Source organism: Panthera tigris, chromosome B1 (assembly GCF_018350195.1).
Source record: "Panthera tigris isolate Pti1 chromosome B1, P.tigris_Pti1_mat1.1, whole genome shotgun sequence".
Lineage (NCBI taxonomy): Eukaryota > Metazoa > Chordata > Mammalia > Carnivora > Felidae > Panthera > Panthera tigris.
The window spans coordinates 48,233,422-48,256,461 of NC_056663.1; the positions used below are offsets into that span (position 1 = coordinate 48,233,422).

The 23,040-nt window shown below is 38.8% G+C and overlaps 1 long non-coding RNA gene across 3 annotated transcripts in view; it reads right to left on the minus strand.

Moving 5' to 3' along the window:
• Positions 1–23,040, minus strand: part of LOC122237907 — a 191,774-nt gene that overhangs the window by 8,031 nt on the left and 160,703 nt on the right. For 2 of the 3 annotated variants that reach the window (XR_006216656.1, XR_006216657.1), the window contains exons 4-5: positions 16,014–16,283; positions 15,281–15,395 (exon numbers count right to left, since the gene is read on the minus strand). This is a non-coding gene — a long non-coding RNA (uncharacterized LOC122237907). Of the gene's footprint in view, positions 1–15,280; positions 15,396–16,013; positions 16,284–23,040 lie in introns of those variants that run through there. The other variant, XR_006216658.1, reaches the window with a different exon arrangement.

The following is a 23,040-nucleotide window of genomic DNA, read 5'->3' on the forward strand; positions in this document are numbered from 1 at the left end:
TTTTCAATTAAAATATTTTTAAATCAACCTAAACACTATGAACATGTGCTGAATTTTTATTGGGTATCAAGAGATACAAAACATAATTAGGAAGGTAAATCAACTGAGCATCTAAAAGTACTTTGGGATTGTTTGGGAGCATGGTCTACTCTACAGCTAGCTATCTTTACTGGGTAGTTTGGGGAGAAGTGGTTTCATTTTATAGGTAGGGACACTCCCTAGAAAAACGGTAGTGTTCTATTATGGTTATCTCTAGGACAGTCACTCATGACACTTTCCAATCTTGTTTTACTGTTTTGCATACTTATAAATGGTCTTGAGTTATACTCATCACAGTGACCTTTCACTTTGGGGCAGGGCCCTAAGTCAATGACCCACTACTTTTCTATAAGGTAGATGAATGGATATTGTCTACATTTCCTTGTTCTATTTAAATCAACTGTTTGGGAGGCCATTGAAGAAGCACCACGCACTGAAATCTCCCTGAAGCAATAAACAAAGAGACAGAAATCTGAAACTCACTCTGCACAAAAGATCTATTCCATCGTTTGCAAAACATAGGTTCTGTCCCTATACTCAGTCCCTCATTAAATCCTAATATGGTTTTGCAAGCCACCTCTAGGCTTAGTTCAAGTAAGTCTTGGTCAAGGGAAAGAATTTCAACCACCCTGAAGATCAGAAACAGTTAAGTAACAAGAAAGTATACTTACCTCAGACAGAAAACTAGGTCGTTTCAGGGAAGTGACCTGTACAACTGCTAACCTGCAACTTTCTAAAATATATTACTTTTAAGACTTTGAATTATTTTCCTTAAAGTCTGAACCTTTCAAATAACTAGATTCGAATTCATACTGCATTAAGACAGTTCAGAAAATTTACTTATTAATTACCCCACTGAGATGCAAATAGTAACCTATTTATATTTATATTAATATATTTAGTGTTATATATTTAGTAATTACATATATATTTATTTAGTGTAATATATTTAGTAATTACATAACATGATTAGGATCGCTTTTCAGCTGGTGTATATTAACATCCAGCTATGTGCCAGGCATTGTGTTAGGTGCTGGGAAAACCACATGCTCCTGTAGGAATTCTCCACTGCTCTGTCAGGAGTGGGTCCAGCTCCTCTGTGCCACAGGGAGCCTCATGCTTGCCTGGGATATAAAGGTGACTGGACTGAGAGCAGGTCCAGTGCCTCTCTTCCCAGGCTGGTCTCTCTGCCCTGTAAAGCCTTCATTATTGAAACATTTTAACACCACATGTTCAGGGAAACTGACTTGGGCTAAAATAACTTCAGTTGTTTTAAAGATGATAGTACCAGTAGGATGGAAACTGTAATGGTAAACATCTCTCAAATAATTAGAACCAATGATTTATGCTAACTACACAGTGCTCTCCTGAGAGGAGGGTAAGCCGGATGGCATTTAAGACCTGCAAGAGTCCCTCAAAACCTTACGCTGGAACCTCTTTCTTCTTTGGGACTTGGAAACCTGCCAGGACTCACGTGCGTGCCTCTCCATGCAGTTCTACAGCAGGTGCAGGATCTTCACCACCTTCCCCTCTACCTTCACTGGGATGAGAGCAATGACCTTGGACTGACACAAGGAGAAGTGGCTGCGGGGGAAAGGAAGAGAGGGACCTCACCAGAATTTTCCCCTAGGGTCAAGTCTGAGGAAAAACATAACCACTGATTCATAATTACCTTTCCCAATAGTTCTAGAGTTTATCACAGCCTTTTTATCTCTGAGATATTTATTCATGGCCTGCTTTCCTTAACACCCGTGATGTTTTAGGGCTAATGGGTGTCTTCAAACTCACATAAACTAAACCCCACATTTTATTTCCTGGCCCTGCTCCAACTCACATGGCTAGTTATTGAGGGAAATGGGCAGTCCTTGCTCTCCTGAATGCCCATCTGGGATCTTCCAACAGTACTCAGACCTCCTTTTCACTGTTCCTACTTTCAAATCTGGTGTCACTTGTGAAGTCTTAAGGGAACTATACCTTATCTCCTTCAAAGAGTGCTACCTATGTCTAATTCTATAATATTAGATCTGTTAACATTACTCAAAGAGGCCAACTTCAAATTCCCACACGAAATCTTCAATGTCAGTCAAAAAGCAAGTTATTAATAGTCACCAATATGATAACAAGAAAATACTTGTAGCATAAAATGGACCTTTCCTTTTTCTAAAATGTTTATTTATTTTTGAGAGAGAGGGTGAGAGAGAGCGAGCACGAGCAGGGGAAAGGGAGAGAGAGAGGGAGGCAGAGGATCTGAAGCAGGCTCCGCACTAACACCAGAGCCTGCCCCAGGGCTCAAACTCACAAACTCTGAGATCGTGACCTGAGCCAAAGTCGGACACTTAACCAGCTGAGCTACCCAGGTGACCTAAATGGACCTTTTCTTGATGGCTCAGTCATTTGGGTGTCCAAGTTGATTTTGGCACATGTCTTGATCCCAGGGTCATGAGATCGAGCCCTAAGATCCTCTGTCTCTCTCTCTCTCCACCTCCTCTGCCCCTCCTCCACTCATGCACATGTGCTCACTCTCTCTCACTCACTCCCTCTCTCAAAAAAAAAAAAAGGATCTTTTCTCTGAATGATCTTTTCTCTGACACTAAAAATATTTATTCAATAGATCAGCACTCCTGGGGTCTAATAATTTATATAACCTAAAAATGCTTAAACTTAAAAAAAATGAAATATCTAGAAGAACATTCTAATTTTTAATTGTGTTGTGACAATTAATACATATTTGGAATAACCCAAAGATGTGTACATTCTGGCACCTGCTTGCAGGAGCTCACACACCAGTAGAGAAGATGTGTACAAAAAATATAGAGAAAATAGGTCTAAGATTTTCAAGAAGGAAGAGGGGTCTCTTTACTGGGGTGATAAGAAAATGGTTCCTGGCAGAGGTAGCATTTATGCTGGGTCTTAAAGAATAAGATTTGGGCAGGAGACACGCTGATGGATGGGCCGTTTCAGAAAAAGGGAAGAACCCGGTAACAGGAAATTGCAGGTTTGCTTAGCAAAAGATGAGTATTCTAGATGATGGAGTGGCAGGATACACAAAGTGCACAGTGGGAGAGAAAGACTCCAGTTAACATTAAGACACTTTGTGGAGAACACTGAAGGCCAAACTTTGGGGTTCTTTGGCTTTTTCTTAATTAGGTTGGCATTTCAGGCTTCGGGGGGGTTAGGGATATACTTACAGAACCATTTGTTCCATTAACAAAGTCTTGCCCCAGTAGTGTTTGCATCCTGGTGTGTGGTTTCGTTGCTTTATCAATTAGCTAATAATTACACTTGAGTGGACAGGAATCAGGGAGTCTGCATTTTATTTTGGTGTAGTTCAAAGTTGATCTGAATACTTCTGTGGCTTCATATTATGAGTGTCCAGATGCTTACCAGACAGGGAGGTTTGGTCATCCTTATCTGACAGGGAAACTTTGGAAGCTAATAGATTAGGTTTCATCATCTAATTGAGCTTCATCTTTATAACCCTTCAAATATTGTCATAGTTGTTGCTTTCACCGCTTTAAATAATTAACAATAGATTGTTCCAAATCCAGGAAATCTCAGACCTCAGCCTAGAGCCTCAGAAGGAACTGTTCCCTCAACTCTATGCCTGAGGACTCCTATGACCCTAATGGAGAGACAGGCTTTTCTGAACATTTTTCTGGATCCTATCTTGTTTGGGCTTTATCTGTTCTCCAGGGAGCTGACAGTCAGAGAGTAATGCTTTGTGTGGGTGGTAGAGGTCTGGCAAATCCATCTGCGTCTTATCACTGTTTCTTTTGCCACGCTGCTGCGATCCCTGAAATGACTCAGTTGTTGACACATGCAGTGTCTCCATATGAACCACGGGAAACTCACCCACATACCATTCTTCCAGACTCAATCTCATATCAGTCTCAGCTCTATTTAGACATGGGCGTAAACTTCTTGGTTGTTCCTTAAATTTGGTCTTAGACTGTAAGCCCTTTGCTGGGCAGGGGATAGTATTAGATTTTCCCCTGGTTCATGGCAATTCTGGCCACTCCTCTTCCTCCTGGATCAGTCTTTCTTAGCTCCCCAACACACAGTACTGCCAACGGAGCTGAAACGTCTGGAGGAAAAAAAACTTTCTGTGGAGAGCTACTCAGATCATAGGCTTCCTACTTGCCAGAGAAGCCTTTGGCCAACTCAAAATCAGCTAGAATAAAACTGTTTAGGCAGTACCTTCAAAGGAAGAGCAGCATTTTCTACCATGATCTAGTTTATCTCAATTTTCAAAGCTCATTCCTCCTCATAGATATCTACTGGCATCTGTTTGGTTACGTATGATTTACTTTATATGTTGGATATTACAGGACAGGAGATAGAAAGCTTAACTTACGCTATACCAATTGCATTACACAAATATCTCTAGTATCAATCTAGTATCAATATCTAGTATCAATAAATATCTCTTAGAGCAAATGCCAAATACTGAGCAGGTCACCAACTAAATCTGAGATGACTTCGGCATCCTACACTATGGAGTGAAGATCATATATTGTTTCCTCTCTAACCCAATGTTAGAATCCCCAAGCCAGTTATTTTCAACTCCAGGGTGCAAAGTAATAGCCGTTCTTTTTATGGGTGTGTGATGTGAACTATTTACAAAATTACCCTGTAATTACTAATGTGGAGTCAAGGTAATTGCAAAGCAATTGTCCTATAATTATTGGATTTTGTATCTGATTTATAAAATGCAGTATGAATTACATGGTAATTAATACTAGGTCTTTCTGGTGCAATTTAGTTATTATTCATTAGTTCATTAGTAAATCCTGATTCACACAGATCTGTGTGTTTCAACAATAGCAATCAGTATTTAAACCTCTAAGACTTGGGAATCTGATTCATGCATTAAATAACTAGAAAAACTGGTGTCAAGCTATATATGGTTCAGCAAAATCAACCAAAGAAGTGCTCCGACATGATCCTAATACAAATTATAGTATTTAGGAAGTACATACCCACACACACACACACACATATTTATACTTTATGTTTATTTATTTCTGTGAGCTATCACCAATCCCACATCTGTTCCTACCAAGCTGATGAAGGTGGGGTGCTGCTTATTACATAGCCAGTGAATTAAAAAAAAAAAAAAAGTCCTATCAAACACCACTCAAATATTTTCATACAGTTGTCTTCAACCTTGATCACACATTGTAAATCACCTGGGGAGCTTTAGAGCACTGATATTTGGACCCACCTCCAGAGATTCTGATTTAAATTGGTCTGGGGCAGAGCTGGGCCATTAGGAGTTTTAAGAGTTCCCCAGGTAACTACAATGTATACCCCAGATTATTTTTATTTGCTGTCCAGGTTGAGCGCCGTTAGCTTTGAAATATCACTAGAGACAAGACCTAAAGATTGCTGAATTATTTGCAATTTCCAAAACTCTGACGTTAATTTTTGCTCTATGGCTCACATTTTTGGACAACAGAGTCAAAGAATGTTAATTATATCACTATTGGTAATAAAGTGTATGTGGCTTGCCTACCTCACTAAATGTGTTCTATCACATGTTAACTTAATTATTCATTTAAACATTTTTATCAAAGCATACCTGTGCATACTTTAAAAAGTCAAATAATGCCATGGGGCTTATAGTGGAAATCAATAGTTTCCTGTCTGACTTTGCCCCATGCCAATGTCTCGATCCCCAGGGACAACCAACATTATCTCTTTAGGTATATCTAAATAATACTCTTGCTCTGCTATATATTTTTTAACTTTTTTAATGTTTACTTTTGAGAGAGAGAGAGAGAGAGCAAAAACAAGGGAGGAGCAGAGAGCGAGAAGGAGACACAGAATCCGAAGCAGGCTCCAGGCTCTGAGCTGTCAGCACAGAGCCCGATGCGGGGCTGGAACTCACCAGCCACGAGATCAGGACCTGAGCCGAAGTCGGGCTCTTAATCAACTGAGCCACCCAGGTGCCCCTGCTCAGCTATATTTTGATTTTACAATCTGATACCTCATCATTTGATGTCTTATCCACACAACTCATTGCCCCCACCACCACCCCACACACACAACACCCTCTACCCACCTCCCCAAACACTTAAACCACAGTGTTAGTTAAATCAATAGTTAATGCTTATGTAATTATGATGGTAAATAGCCTTGACATCTGGAGTTTGTACTACGAAACTGTAATTGCCTCATGGAGAGGTATATTTGTTCAATATTCCATGCACCTATCAGTAATTCCTCCCCCAAAATATCCGACAGAACTCTAAAGCATCTTCAATAACAAAAGGTAATGACAATTGGGCCCTGACCTACGTACCAGAAGCTATTTTAAGCATGCCACATGTATTAATTTAAACCTTACTTCAACGCTATATGGCAGAACTATTATTATTTCCATGGTGCAAAAAAGAAAACCGAGTTAAGTAAGTTGCTGGCATGGTTAGTAAGTGATGAAACAAAGCTGAGACCCAGACATTCTGGCTTCTTAAGGCTGAGGTCTCAACCCTCACCCAGTGTAGGCCAATAAATAATCAACCATCAAGTCTTGTTTTCCCCTCCTGGCTCTGCTTCAATCTGGAGCAGAGCCTTGCCCAGTTATAAACCTGGCGCTCCCTTTCACCCTCCACCTGGGCATGCCTCTCTCCTCTTTCCTATTGGCCTCCATTTCCTGGACCCCATTTCAGACTCTGTCTTATGCTTGGGCCCTCACTGAGTAGAACATGTTTTCTAGTAAATTCCTGATAAAAGGAAAATGGAGGCAAACACTTTGAGGCATGAGTATCTGAAAGGTCTTTACTTTGCACACTCTGTTAATAATTTGGCCAGCGAATTGGTTTCTTCTTGCTCCTGTAACAAATTACTACAAACTTAATGTCTTAACACATGAATGTAGTAGCTTTCCGTTCTGGAGGCCGGAAGTCTGAAATAGATCTGCAGGACTGCTTTCCTTGGAACAGTTCCAGTGGAGAATCCGTGTCCTCATCCATTCTAGCTTCCAGAAAACAACTACATCCCTTGGCTTATGGCCCCTCCCTCTATCTTCAGAGCCTGTCCTATCAAACTTTTTTTCCCCTTACGTCTCTGTTCCACATTGTCTTACCTTAATAGGAATGAGTATTTGGTAGGTACTTTGCCTATGAAAAAATCATGCTTTGCAGTTCTGAGAGATGTTATTTCTGTGCTATACCCTCCACCTTTTCTTTGTTCATGCTAAATGTCCTATATTTGACATAAGGGCTCCTAAATGGACCCCCAATTTTCTATCGTTTTGTCATTTTATACATTCTGGGAGATTTCTTCAACTTTATCTTTTAACTCATCAGCTGAATTTTTTTTTTCCATTTCTGCTGTTATATTTTTACATCCCAAGACCTCTACCTGGCTCTTTTATGTTGTCTGTCTGGTTCATTGTTGTTACTTTTGGCAAAACTACCCTATTTTTGTTTTATGAATATAATATCTGCTTTTGTGTATCTGAGAATATGGATCATAGCTATGTTTGTTATTTTGTGTTTTATTTTGTTTTATTTTCAAATTTTCATTGGCTCCCTACATTGTTTCTTTATTCTTAAATTTACTTTCATTCCCTTTGGTTGGTTTTGTCACCATCTTTCATGTTTGGGGCTTTTCTCAGTTGTGTGGGGATCCTTGGCTTAATCAAACATTTAGGACTGAGGCACCAAGAAGCTCAGTGGGACTTCTGTGGGTGAAGGTGGATTTTCAATAAATGAGTCACACTGTCACACGTCAGGACTTGACCTTTTCATGGGGAGGGTATCCAAATGTCAGTGTCTATAGATCTCATTTAGGGTCAGCCAACTTCTGCAGCGAAGAATGTTCAAATCTTCTGCCCTGCCAAGATAGAGGCCATCTGTGCCTGGTTACAAGCATTCTTGGAACTGGGAGGGCTGGGAGATGAACAGGGGCAGCCATGCAGTCTGACATTTTAGTGTATGGACTTTCACTTCATTCTCCCTGATACCATGAAGACAAATTATTCCTACTCATTTCCATGCCAACTTCCCCCAAATCTATATAGGTTCAGTTCCTCTTGAAAATTCTCCTATCTTCAGCAAGCGTCTAAAAGGCATTATGGGGGGCCTGCTGCCCCTTGCACAGCCCTCCGCTAATTCCTTCTGTTTTTACTTCATCCTTTGTCTCTGCTTTCAGGTCCCTGGGGCTTCAGTTTCCTGAGGCTCTCCGTGTGGTCCTGCAGCAAGACCTCACTTGCTCACCTTTCTGATAATGCTTGATTTCAATATTGTTTGATTAATTTTGTCATCTCTCACATTATTTTTATCCATATAGATTTAAAGCCTTCCTCCCCCCCACCAAAAGTGAAATTTCCAAAGGTATAAACAGAGGTGCAGTTTTCTGTGTTTAACAGGAAGATTCCAGCATTTCGGCGTGGATCTTGGCAGGGGAACAGAAGGCAAACCAGAGCTGGATAACCGAGGGCAGTCGAATGAAGTGTCTGGACACTTCCAATGATGTCATGGAGCCATTACTACCCCGCAAAGAATAACAAACAGAGAGAGAAGTTTCCAGAACCCAAAGAAAAAGCTGTGTGGACAGAGTCATTGAACAGATGTGGCCCTCTGCTAGATCGTCAAAATGGCCACCACTCTTTACTTCTGCCCGCAACCATGCCATTTGTAGTATTGCAGTTCTTTTCACTAAAAGCTGGAGTCCATATCTCTGACCCTTAAATGTGGGCTGATCTCATGTTACATTAGCCAATGGAATATAGCAGAATGACAGGTAGGCAGCCCCTAGGGAAGATGAGGCCTCAAGACACCTGGTGGCTTCCAGCTTGCTCTCTGGAAACCCTGCCCAGCTGCCATGAAAATAACCTTGAGCTAGATTGCTGGATGATAAGACACAAATGTCTGTTTCTCTCCTGTTGTCCCAACTGACAGCCAGCCAACTGCCAAATTGTGAAGTGAAAGCATCCCAGGCCAGCCAACACCCAGCCAACCCACAAACTGACCGACCGCAGATTCAAAAATGACCTGGCCAAGCCAGGCCCAGGCCCAGAACTAGCCAACCAAGGCCAGCCTAATTTTCAACCCCACGGAATCAGGAACCAAATAAATGGTTGTTTAAGTCACTAAGTTAGGAAAAACCTTTTAAGGCGGCAATAGCTGACTGATAAAAACTTTTAATCAAGGGAAGCAGCCAACATGGAGTGACGGGAGAGAGGAAGTCATAAAAATAAGTGCCCTGACCATACTTTTCCCATCCTTCCCATCACCTGTGAGTGGCGTCCATTCATCTAACTGGAGAGTGAGAGAGCGCATTCATGCATTTCAGGTGGGTCGGGCTCCCCGTGCACACAGCAGGATGAACAAAGTCACAGTGTAGACCAGGAAGAACAAAATTAAAGAGATTCACCATCCCGTTCATCTATTTTTCAATTCACAGAATGTTTAGTGATTTTTGCCAAAAGTCTGCCCTTACATTGGAGACTCCAAAAAGAATCCCCAAACAAGAGTTGGGAACAAAGAGGTTTTAGCCAATAGTGGTAGGAAATGGACGGGAAAGACTGTGTTTATTTCAAGTGTATTATGCCAATACTACTTTCTGGTACAGACCAGGCCAAGGCTTAATATCTCATACTGCCTTCTCAACACATATTCATAATAATAAATTATAAACTATACACCCAAGGTAGAGTCTGTTTAAAATATTATGTCAGGCACCAATTAAACAAAAACCCATCTAATCTAAAGAAAATACAGAGAGGCAAGATTGCAGTCATACTTAATGCTTAAAGAGAAAAAAAAAGTATGAGAATATTAATCAGTTTGGTTTAGGTGTGGCTTCAAGAGAAAACTAAAATAACATGAAATAAATAAAAGAGAAATTTATTTCTCTCTCACATAAATGGAATTTAGAGACCAGCAGTTCAGGCTGGCTGTTGTCCCCATTCTAACTTGGTGTTTCACCCTTCCCAAGGTGCGGTTTCTACCTCATGGTCCCAGGTGCCTGTAAGCCCTGTTCAGCACATCTGCATTCCAGACACTAAGAAAAGGAGGGTGGAACATAAGAAGAGCATCTCTGCCCCTCTAAGGACACGTCCCTTAAGTGTGTATCTCTTCTACTTAACTTCGCATTGTTCAGAATTTTAGTACCCTGATGGCCTTGTCCTATAAATAAGGTGAGGAAGGGCGAGTTCTATTTCATAAGGCCATGTTCATGTGCTCAGCTGGAAACTTGGGACCTAGTATAAGAGGGAAAAAAGAAAGAAAAACAGATAATAGGAAACGACCAGTAAGTAGTCTCTGCTTCAACTTTTATTACCTAATGTTAATTATTCACCCAATGCTCAACTTCCTACAGTGAAGTATTCACTGATGATCAGATTGATGATTTGGAACCCATGAGCATCTTCGATTATCAAAGGTTTAATTTTTTTGTATGACATGGAATTTACTCAGCCAGGAATGGGGACAAGAATGGTTTGGTGTGGCTTTGTTTTGGTAAAATGGCCCACCGGGGTCTTCTATTTAATCCACTATAAACATTCGAGATAATTTTGGCTGGAGGTCATAAAACAGTGGCTTTAACTGTGTAGAAATGTATTCCTCTTATACATAAAAGTCCAGTAGTATATAGTCCAGGATGTGAGGATGACTTCATAAAGACTTCAGGAGCCTAGGGTCCTTCTTTCTTTTTTTTTCTGCCATCCTCATGCTGTGGCTTCCACCTGTGGTGTAAGACATGTACTCAGGGTTCACCTGTCATGTGCATATTCCAGCTGGCAGGAAGGAATAAGGGACAAGGACGGGTGCATGGCCAGTGGAGGGTGGTAGGTTTGGAGAGCAGGTGGAGGAGAGAAAAGAGATGTGATAAGATTCACCAAGTGTTGATAACTATTAAAGCTAGGTAATCGGTATGGAAAAAAAGATAAAAGTTAATAAAATAAAATGAAAAATATCAAAGCGATACCTGTGGAAGCTGTACATGGCTTCTCTTTACATACCAAGAGCAAAACTTTATCACATGCTCACATCTAGCTACAAGGAAGATCGGATAACGTAATCATTAGTACTTGGGTTCGTGTGTCCAGTTACAAATAGCTTTATTTTATCGTAGGGAAAGAAAGCATCAATAACAGGGGAAAGATTATGGGCCCAAAGTTAATAATTAACATCTGTGTCTCTCCATCTCGTTTCTCCTTAGTAACGTGAAAATGGCAATACTGTCCAGCATGGATATAAAATGATGTAACAATAGCAAGACAAGGGCCAGAGTAGACACTTGACATATGTTGACTTTCTGCTGAGTTGGAAGACCAAATGTCATATATAAATACACAAAGCAGCACTTTGATAATACAAATGACCTCACAAGTATTAAAGAGTACTTAACCTCTGTGAGTCAGAAACCTCTATCCAAGAGCAATCCTGTGTCTCAGGTGTGAATCATCATGGTATCTGAGCCTTCACTCCCTATCTTTTAACAGGATCTGTCAGACACTGGTGCATAAGAATCTGCTAGGTGCTTGTACAATGTACAGACTCCTTGCTCTCACCCCGGACCGACTAATTCAGAATTTTCCAGGGGTTTTACGAATCTGTATTTTCACAAGTAACTTTCACCAGTAATTCCAAGGCAGTTGGTCTCCAGCAGAGGGGAGATAAGAAAGGCTGGACTGCATATGTCCTGAGCTATTGCCAAGATACTAGTAAGAGAATCAGATTTCATTGAGCTTCAGACTGGTTTTCCTAGGAATGTAGAAACTTGTTTTGCTGTGTGTTAATTTCCAGGAAAATTCTAGCACAGCCTTGGGAGAGCAAGTGCAAGCATATGACATTGCCCCTGGAGTGCCGTTTACCCTTTGCTGAAGCACTAGTCTCCAGACCACACTCTAAGAAACACCACTTTAAAATAAAAGTATAATCGTTCAACTCTACCTCAGCGAAAACTCGCTATGAGCAGTCTCGCCGTTGACACCGGCTTTCTGATTCTGTAATTTTCACCCAGAAGGTGCTGTGGGTGGTGAAGCCCTGTGGTGGAACTGCGGGGGTACACAGTGTCAAGAAGGGGGAAGAGGTAAGATTGTAATTTAAAAATTATTTATGAGCGCAAAGGGTCCTTAAGCAAATCATTCAGAAATGAAGCCATTGAAGTTGTTCTTACCCCTTCCCCGCAAGGCCAGGTATCATTACACCTCAGTGTAATGAACACCTGCCACAGGGTGCCACCAGCCACACCTGCTTCCTTTCCAGTTGTGTCTTCTCTTTCTGGGGAGCAAGAAAGCTGTCTAACCTGGGGGCTCTGGCTGGGGCATTCAGCAAATAGCATTTTGCTTCACATCAAGTGATTCTTCCGAAGAAATCATCACTGTTATAATAGCAAGACAATTAGGGAAGCAGTGAGAAAGATTTGATTAATACTGCTTCCAGTTTTTCCCATCTAACAAGAATGTGGGTCTGTGCCAGAACCATCAAGAAGTTTAGGTCCCAAATGGGTGTGGCAGTGGTGGTGTCTTCTAATATGCAGAACATAGCCCTGTGTAAGGGTGTGTGTGTGTGTGTGTGTGTGTGTGCATCTGCATGTACATTTTAATTGCTTTTCGTAAATCAAACATAATTAGGTGTATATTTATACATAGTTTCCTCACCACTTTGCTGATCTGCAGGAAGTGTTTATTGCAGGAGAATTCATTTTGTTTCATTGCAAATGGACATTACGTGCGTATACGGGAAGAAAGCTGTTCAGACAAGGAGGTGGGTGACCCATAGACTGCCCTGCGACTGAAGCCTCAACGCGCTCAATGACAGTACGAGTTGCGGTGAAACCTCAGCTGACAGAACTTCTTAGCTATAAAAAGTCTATTTTGCAAACACATATACATATATGCACACACACACACATTAGAGAGAATGTTTTAAATACAGCTAAGTGTTGCTTTCCAAACACATTTCTTTTTTTTTTTAACATTTATTCATTTTTGAGAGACCGAGAGAGACAGAGCATGAGTGGGGAAGGGGCAGAGAGAGGGAGACACAGAATCAGAAGCAGGCTCCAGGCTCCGAGCTATCAGCACAGAGCCCGACGCGGGGCTCAAACTCATGAACCGCGAGATCATGACCTGAGCCAAGGCCCGACGCCCAACCGACTGAGCCACCCAGGCACCCTTTCACAAACATATTTCTAACCGAATATTTTTAATATATTTTCTTTACCTATTCACTGGGAAAAGTCTATTTTTTCTGTGTTCTTTGTAGCTTAAAAAAAAAAAAACAGAATACCATAGGACAGTCTACAGGCAATTTGATGTCAAAATAAGATTATGTGCTTTTTTTAATGTCCCATTTTTCTTTGGGGCTCCAGCATTACACACTTCATTTGCAAAGAATTTCCAACAGTATCAAGAAAAAGTAAACCAAACCCTAGGAAAAAATCCCCTGGAATACCAATGCTTTTGGTGATCTTTTAATTATGAGCCAATGCTTAGATGCCACATGCAGATTGCTTTAATCATTAGGTCTTGAACTCAGAAGTTAGCATGTCTCTACCACCTGTGCTGTTTAGTACACCACCACCCACTGAGAACCATTTCTATTTAACTAGCTTCCTCTAATCATTTCCCTGATATCTACCTCTCTCTCTCTCTCTCTCTCTTTCTGAGTGTGCACATGCACAACACCTACATACACACCCATATGTCTTCTCTAGTTTCCCAATTACGTGTATTCTTTCACCTAATCTTTCTCGTCTCTTACCACTTTGAATTATACAATATGTGCACACAGAGTCCTGAATGATGGGATAGATTTGGGGTGTGGCTTAAGGAGAACAGTCTCCGTTCTCTATAATCATAGTTTTTCTTTATTTCCAGGGTTATTACCATCTAACTGATGTATAACATTGTGTAAGCATAAGATATACAAGGTGATGATTTGCTATACACATATATTACAAAATCATTACCACAAAAAGGTTAGTCAGCATCTCCATCACCTCACATAATTAACTTTGTGTGTGTGTGTATGTGTGCATACGTGTGTGACGAGAACATTTAAGATCTCCTCCCTTAGCAACTTTCAAGGGTACGATACAGTATTGTCAACTATAGTCACCATGCTGTATATTAGGTCCCCAGAATGTATTCATCTTATAACTGGAAGGCTGTTTGTGCCCTTTGACCAATATCTCCCCATTTCCAGCGCTCACACACCTTGGCAACCATCATCCTACTCTCTTCTAGTTATATTTTAATATATATGGGCATGGATAATTATAGGTCTAGGCATTACTCTCAGACACATGCAAAAAAAATGAATGTAATATGGAAAATATAAGATCCTGGCCTGTTTTAGTTGTCTATTGTTGTGCAACAAAACAGCCCAAAACTTACTACTTTTATTTTTTTTTGCCTTCATTCTATTTGCAACATAATTTTTTATTAAATATAATGTATCATCAAACTGGGTTCCATACAACACCCAGTGCTCATCCCAACAGGTGCCCTCGGTGCCCATCACCCACTTTCCCCTCCCTCCCACCTCCCATCAACCCTCAGTTTATTCTCAGTATTTAAGAGTCTCTTATGGTTTGCCTTCCTCCCTCTCTGTAACTTTTTTTCCCCTTCCATTCCCCCCCCTCCATGGTCTTCTGTTAAGTTTCTCAGGATCCACATATGAGTGAAAACATATGGTATCTGTCTTTCTCTGCCTGACTTATTTCATTTAGCATAATACCCTCCAGTTCCACAAACTCACTACTTTTAAAAGAAACATGACATTATTTTTCATGATCCAGAAGTTGCCTGGGTGGTCCTTCTGATGCTCTCCCATGACCGCTCATATGGCTACATTCAGCCAGCTGGACAGATAGCCACTGGGCTCCACTGAGACAGCTGGTTCAGCTCCACATGGTTCAGCCTCTCTCTCCATGTGGCCTTTCACTGTGGGCTTGGGTAGCGCAACAGCTCAGGGCAACATCACAGGGGGAAAGCCCCAATATGCAAGTGCTTCACAAGGCCCTACCTGGGTCTCATTTGTGATATCCCATTGGCCAAAGCAAGCCAGTGGCTGAATTCAGAGTCCATGTGGAAGAGGAATATGTGAGTGCTTGGATCCTGGAATGTGTGACTCTTTGGAAGTCATTTACTCTTTGGAAGTCAATCTACCACATGGCTCAATATCATATAGTTGCCCAGAGATATTGGACATTGTCGCTTCGTATAGAGGATGAGGTATCTGAACATAGACAATCTTAAAACTTCTTTAACCTTCTTTATTGTGTGCTTTCTACGGCATACTTTACCTTGAAGACAAGCTTACCAAATGCAATTCACTCCTGGGTTATTAAAAACAATTGATAGCTTCTTTAACACAGGATACACATACTTCCTGCTGTGAACAAAAATGAGAAAGGGAGAATCAGCAAAAGAAATATGAAGAAGACACTCTAGGATGGATTTCTCGTCTTTGTTAGCTAATATTTCCTGTTTGTATGCTCCCCCCGTGACCCTGTGCCAACCACTGTGACTGTTTAGATTGATTAGATTTGCAGGTGTCTTGGTCCAGCTTTCCCTCTATATCCAGCATCCTTACCCTAGAGCATGAAACAAGCCATTATTGAGAGAAGGAACCTCTGAGGATAAGGAAAACAGGCCCTGTTTTCCGGGAAAAAGGACACTAAGAAATCCTGAGAGAATCAAGCAATCAAGTGGTATCTGGGGATTGCTCATGGAGGAGTAGGTAGGCTTCTTATTGGATGGCTCTCTACCTGAGTTATTCCTCAAGCGATATGGATGAATGGCTTTGTGCCTCTCTGCCCTTCTTGGTTGTCCTCTAAGGACCAAGGGAAGGTCCACTGTCTTAGGAGTTACTTGAATTTTATCCAAAGAAGCAAACTCCATAAACTAAACCAAACCCCTTCATTTTTAAGCATGTGTGGATGTTATTTATAAAATGTTTACTAATAACCCCGGGAGGGGAGGTTTCCCTTGGCTGGATTTTTAAGGTTACCTCATTAACAGAGCCCCTGTCGTGGCCTTCTTTGTGAGCTCATCTGAAACATTGCTGTAGCTCCTCTGTAAAACCAAGATCTTCCAACATGACGCAAGATGTGATATCAGGAAGGAGTGCCTTGAATGCATTTCAGATGAAAGCCACTTCCTGGAAACAGCCTGCAGGAGCAGAACTTTCCTTTCTGCCAAATCTCAGATCCCAAGTACAAGCATCTAGAGCCAGGAGCTTGGTCTCAAAGCCTATTTTAATGGACTGGGCCATTTAATCCTGTAACCAGATAATATCCCCTGTTAATTAAGTATTAAATACAGTTAGACTCCCTCAGAGGCATAAACATCTGCTGTGGCATAAAACTAAATCTCTGTATTAATAGAAAACCAGACTGAATGGAAAATAATCAGGTGGTCTGGATCACCAGGGATAATTTTGTTGGACTGTGAGGTTTGACATGAAAGCAACTACAGTGACTTAGTAGTTTAGCCCTGCAATACCACTGTATGGCTTATGTATGGTTTATGGAGCCAACTCTAGGTAAAGCCCTGAATCAATATTTAATCTGCACTTACGCTTCCTAATAGTTAGACCTTGGGGTGCATGCTGTCAGCCCATGCCTGTCTCAGTCACACCAACATATAGTTGGCTGCTAAAGACCTGAAATCTATTATGGCAGTACCATCTGAACCCAGCAACAGCGAGCACCAGCCCATGCCACTGGTCTCCATTCTTTCTACTCATTTGTAAATCCATTCTAATCTGGCCTCTGCCCCTCTCATTCTTCTTCAGCAGCTCTCCCTAAATGCACCAACAGCTACATCACAAGCTCATAGATTATATTTGGTCTTCATCTTATCTGACTTCTCTATTGACCACTATCTCTTTCTTCTTTGGTCTTATAATCTGTTTTTTTAATTAATATATAATTTTTTTGATATTTGATTTTTTAATGGAGTCTGTGTTCTCACTTCCTTTATGTATATGTTTACATATGTATATGTATACATGTGTATACACATATATTGTACAGATGCATTATATACACACATGCATACAACATAATGTGTATATACACATATATACATAAAATAATATTTATGCATATTTAAGTTTGTTTGAATTAGGATCCAAATAAGGTCAATACATTACAAATGGCTGATGTGTCTTTTATTTTTTGTTCATTTGGGTTTTTTCATTGTTTTGTTTTCGGTTTCAGGAGTAGATATTTGATATTATATAATATCACCCTATCTCCCTGTCTCCTTTTTCCAGTCTTGCCCTTGAGCTCTACTTCTGCAGAGCCTAATGCGAAGCCACCCAGTGAAAAAGAACTGTAAATTACAAAATCCCAGCTCCGGCATCAGAAAGTAAAGCATACAAGAATGGACTTGGGGTTGAGACACAACAGCTTAATGACCAGAAAAAAAAGATACATTTGTGTTATTATTTTTTCTAGCAGTTCTTTGGTAGAACACTCAGATGAAATAATCCAGGTCTAGAGTTTTCTTTGTGGGAAAGAAAACAGTAGATTTGAGACTTTTTTATATCTATAAAATTATTTATTTCTTCTTGTACCAGTTTTATAGTTTTTTAATATTATCTTCCTTATTTTTAAAATATTTATTCATATAGAATTATTTATAACATCTTCTCTTTTTAAATGTCTGTCAAAAATGTAACTGTCATTTTTTTAATTCTTGATATTGTTTTTTTTTATTTTCTCCTTTTTTATCCTATATTGACCCTCCCAGAAGCATATAAGCCTATTAATGTTTTAAAGGAAACAATTTTTGAATTTGAATTTAAGGATGCACTCATGCGTACGGTTTTACTAATTTTGTTAATTTCTGCCCTTTTTTAAAAAATTTTTTCTTATGTTTTATATTTGAGGGAGAGGCAGAGAGTGAGTAGGGGAGGGGCAGAGAGACAGAGACTGAATTCGAAGTGGGCTCCAGGCTCTGAGCTGTCAGCACAGAGCCTGATGTGGGGCTCAAACTCATAAACCGTGAGATCATGACCTGAGCTAAAGTCAGACACTTAACCAACTGAGCCACTCAGGCACCCCTCTGCCCTTTTTATTTTATCCTACTTCCTTTGGGCTTAATTTGCAATTTTTTCTAATTTCTTGACATAAAGACACACATCATTGGTTTTAGCCTTTCTTTTTTATTTCAGTATGTATAGTAAAGCCTATATATTTCCTTTAAATGTAATTTTACCTCTACATTACACATTTTTCTATCTCATAGTTACATTCTCTTCAACTTAAGAATATTTTCTAATTTTTATTGTGATTCTTGCTTGACCCAAGAATTCTTAGAAGTTGATTTTATAACATGAAAATATTTGAGAACTTTTCGAGCTATTTTATTATTGGTGTCTAGGTAAATTTTGTAAATAGTCCAATACCACTGAAAAATAGAGTAATGGGAAAACATTGTTGTGCTGTGTGCTACAAATGTAAATTACATCAGTTTATTAATAATCTATTGAATTCAATAGACTTGTTGATATTTTATTTTTCTACTTGGTTTATCAGTTGTTGGGGAAAGTGTGTTAAGATCTCTCACTATAAGTATGAGCTTGCTTATTTATCCTTTTGGTTCTGTACTAATACCAATTTAGCATTAGTATATATTTCTAATAGGCTGACCCTTTGATCTTTATAAGGTGCCCCCTTTTATATCTAATGCTGCTTTTTAGTCTTATTGTTGCTTCTTAGAAAGTAATATACCATTTTTCCCTGGCTCTTTTATGACTTTATCTTCATCTCTTGTTTTCAGCAGTTTGAGTGTGATGTGTCAACAGGTGTGATTTTCTTTACATGTATCCTGCTTGCATTTGTGGCCTGATGCCTGTAATTTCTGGAAAATTTGTGGCTGTTATCTCCTTAAAGATTGCTTCTGTCCATTTTCTTTCTCTTTCTGGGACTTCAATGTCATGTATGTTAGAAGGTTTTACCTTCCATATTTCCCATCTATTTTCTATGCCTCTCCTGTATCTTCTTTCTATCTCTCTCTTGCTTTTCAGCTCTACCTTTCAGCCATTGTTTTTGAGGCGGCAAATGCCTTGAGGAGGACAATGATGTCATGGGTGACTCACTCCCCCAGGCTTTCCTTCTATCTGAGGTCTTACAGTAACAAGCCCTAACTGTTTTCATAGCCCTCCACTACTTTCAAACAGATTAATTTTCTTTTTTTTTTTTTCACTTTTTTAGTTGTTCTTTGTAGGAGGGTTGATATGAAACAAGCTAGTTTGTCCTTGCTTGAAGCAGGATTCCCACAGTATTAAAACATCAGGTTTTTACTATTTTTCAGATTTAAATATTTTGATTTTCCATCAATGTTTATTTTATGACCTGTGAGTTATTTAGAAGACTTTCTTCAAAAATATAGGGATTAAACCCATACACATATGATCAACGGATTTTCAACAAGATTGCCAAGGAAAGGGAAAGTACAGTCTTTTGAACAAATGATGTTAGGACAGCTGAATAACCATAAGCAAAAGAATGAAGCTGGACCTGACCTCACACCATACGCAGAAATTAACCCAAAATGAATCAAAGACCTAAATGTTAAGAGCTAAAGCTATAAAACTCTTGAAAGAAAATATAACAGTGAATCTTCATGACTTTGGATTTGGCAATAGATTCTTGGATATGACACCAAAAGCACAAGAAACAAAAGAAAAAAACTTAACTAAATAAGACTTCCAAACGAAAAACTGTTATGTATCAAAGAACACTATCAAGAGAGTCAAAAGACACCCTACAGAATGGGAGAAAAGTATTTGCAAATTATATATCTGATAAGGGTCTAGTTTCCAAAGTATATAAAGAACTCTTACAACTCAACGACAAAAAGACAAACAACCCAGTTACAAAAATGGACAAAGGCCTTGAATAGACAGTTCTCACAAGAAGATATATTAATGGCCAATAAGCACGTGAAAAGATGTTAATATCAGTCATTAAGAAAATGAAAATGAAAATCACAATGAAATATTAAATCAGGTCACACTCACTAGGATGGCTATAATTTATTTTCTTTAATAGAGAATAACAGGTGTTGGTAAGGATATAGACAAACCAGAACCTTCATACATTACTGGTGGGAATAAAAAATGATGCAGCCACTTTGGATAACAATTTGGTAGTTTATCAGAAAATGTAAACGTATCATTATCATATGACCCAGAAATTTTACTTTTAGATATTTACCCTAAAGAAGTGAAAACGTGTCCATATTTAAACTAATATATGGATGTTCACAGAAGCATTATATATAATAACTAAAAAGTGGGAATGACCCAAATGTTCATCAGCTGATGAACGGATAAATAAAATATGGTATACTCATACAATGGGATATTATCTGGCAACAAAAGAATGACATATTGATATGCACTACAAACTAGATAAATTTTGAAAATATTAAGCTAAGTGACAGAAGTGAGGCACAAAAGACAACATATTGTATCATCCCATTTACGTGAATGTCCAGAACAGACAAATCCATAGAGACAGAAAACAAACTAATAGTTACCAGGGTTGGAGCAATGGTGGGGGGTGAAGAATAATTGTTAATAGATAAGGAGTTTCTTTCGGTGATGATCAAACGTTCTGGGAATAGATAGTGGTGGTGATTCACACAACCCTATGAATGTAGCATAAGCCACTGAGTTGCACACTTTTAACATGGTTAAAACAGTTAATGCTATACCATGCAAAAAAAGGTTTCAATAAATAAAATAAAATATAGGATTACTTCCATTTTTTGCCATGAATTTAATAAAATTGATCAGGGAATGTGATCTCTTTGATAATGAGTTACTGAAATTTGCTGAAACTTGCTTTGTGACTTAACACATGGCAATTTTTATCAACATTTCATGTGTGCTTAGGAAGAATATGTGCCTTCTACTGATTGAGAGCAGAGGTTTACATATGTCCAATATACCAAGCAAGTTGATGACAGTGTAGAAATAGTTTATTTCTTCACCAATTCTTTTATCTGTTTCATCCACCAATAAAGGAAAAAAACATATCAAAATTTCCTATTCTGGAGGTACATTTCTCAATTTCTCCCTGAAGTTCTATCAGGTTTTGCTTACTATATTGTTCACAATATTATGAGAAGCAAGTTCAGAAATGCTATATTTTCCTGATAAATTAAACTTCTTATCATCATGTAATAACCTCCATTATTTCTTGTCATGCTTTTTTATCCAAAAGTCACTTTTATTGACCAAAGTAAGTTTCATTTACTTTTGATTTGGATTTATTTATCATTTTCCTTTGCTATATTTTCAACCTGTGTCTTTATGTTTTAGGTTGTCTTTAAAAGGCCAGAAAGCTGCATTTGTTATTGTTCTTAATCCAATTTGACAAACTGTAGTTTTGTTTTCGTTTTATTTTGTTTTGGATCATTTTTAACAGCTTTACTGATACATAATTCATATGCTATACAACTCACCCATTTAAGAGATGTAATTCAAAAAAAAAAAAAAGATGTAATTCAATATTTCTTCACATATTCACAGGGTTGTACAATCATCACCAGAATCTAATTTTAATACATTTTCGTCCACCACAAAGCAAACTAACAAAAAACCCATTTGCAATCACTCCCCATTTCCTCGTGATAAACCCTTACTCCTTGGCCCTAGCACACAATAACCAATGTTCTGCCTCTATGTATTTGCCTATTCTAAACATTTCATATAGACGGAATCATACAATACATGGTATTTGGGGACTGGTTTATTTCACTTAACGGAATATTTTCAAGGTTCATCTGTGAGGTATATCAGTACCTCATTCCTTTCTATGACTAAATACACACTCTTGTGTGAATGCACCACTTTTGTTTATCTGAGTTGTTCCAACTTTTTGATTGTTATGAATAGTGTTGCTACGATGATTCATGTATAAGTTTTTGTGTGCACATCTGTTGTTACTTCTCTTAAGTATATACCTAGGAGCAGAATTGCTGGGCCAAATGGTTACTCTATCTTCCAGACTAGTTTTCAATCAGCTACACCATTTTATGGCCCACCAGCTATGAATGAGAGTTACAATTTCTCCACACCCTCTATGGTATTTGTCATTGTCTGTCTTTTTTATTATAGCCATCCTTGTGCTTGTAAAATAATATCTCATCGTGATTTTGGATTTGCATTTCCTAATGATGTTGAGCATCTTTTCACGTGCTTATTGGCAAGTTGTATATCTTCTTCGGAAAAACATCTATTCAGACCCTTTGGCTATTTATTCATTGGGTAGCTTTTTATTGTTATATAATTGACACATAAAGTTACATTTGTTTCATATGTACAACATCATGATTCATTATGTGTACATATTGCAAAATAATCACCAAATAAGTCTGGTTAATATTCATCATCATATTTCTTCGTCTTGACTAATTATTCTGCCTGAGATTTCCAACACTATGTTGAATAAGATAGAGTAGGCATCCTTGTCTTATTCCTGATCTCAATGGTGAAAAGCTGAAAGCTTCTGAGTATGACATTAGTTGTGGGCTTGTCATATATGGCCTTTATTATGTTGAGGTACACTCCTTCTATAACCACTTTAGTGAGAGTTTTTATCATAAATGGATGCTGACTATTGTCTAATGCTTTTCCTGCATTTATTGTGGTGATAATATGATTTTCATCCTTGATTTTATTAATGTGATGTAACATATTGATTGATTTGCAGATGTTGAATCATCCTTGCATCCCTTGAATAAATCCCACTCAGTCATGGTGTGTGATCCTTTTAATGTATTGCTAAATTAAGTTTGCTATTTTTTGTTGAAAATTTTTGCATCTATGTTTATCAGAGATATTGGCCTATAATTTTTTTTGTTGTTACATCCTTGTCTAGTTTCAATATCAGGATAATGCTGGCCTCATTGACAAACTCTGTATTTTAATCAAGGGTGGTCCTTTTAAATTTATTGTGAACCTGTTTTTATCTTAATTTTTGTTTTTGATTTATGCTCTTCATTTCTTTTCTTAT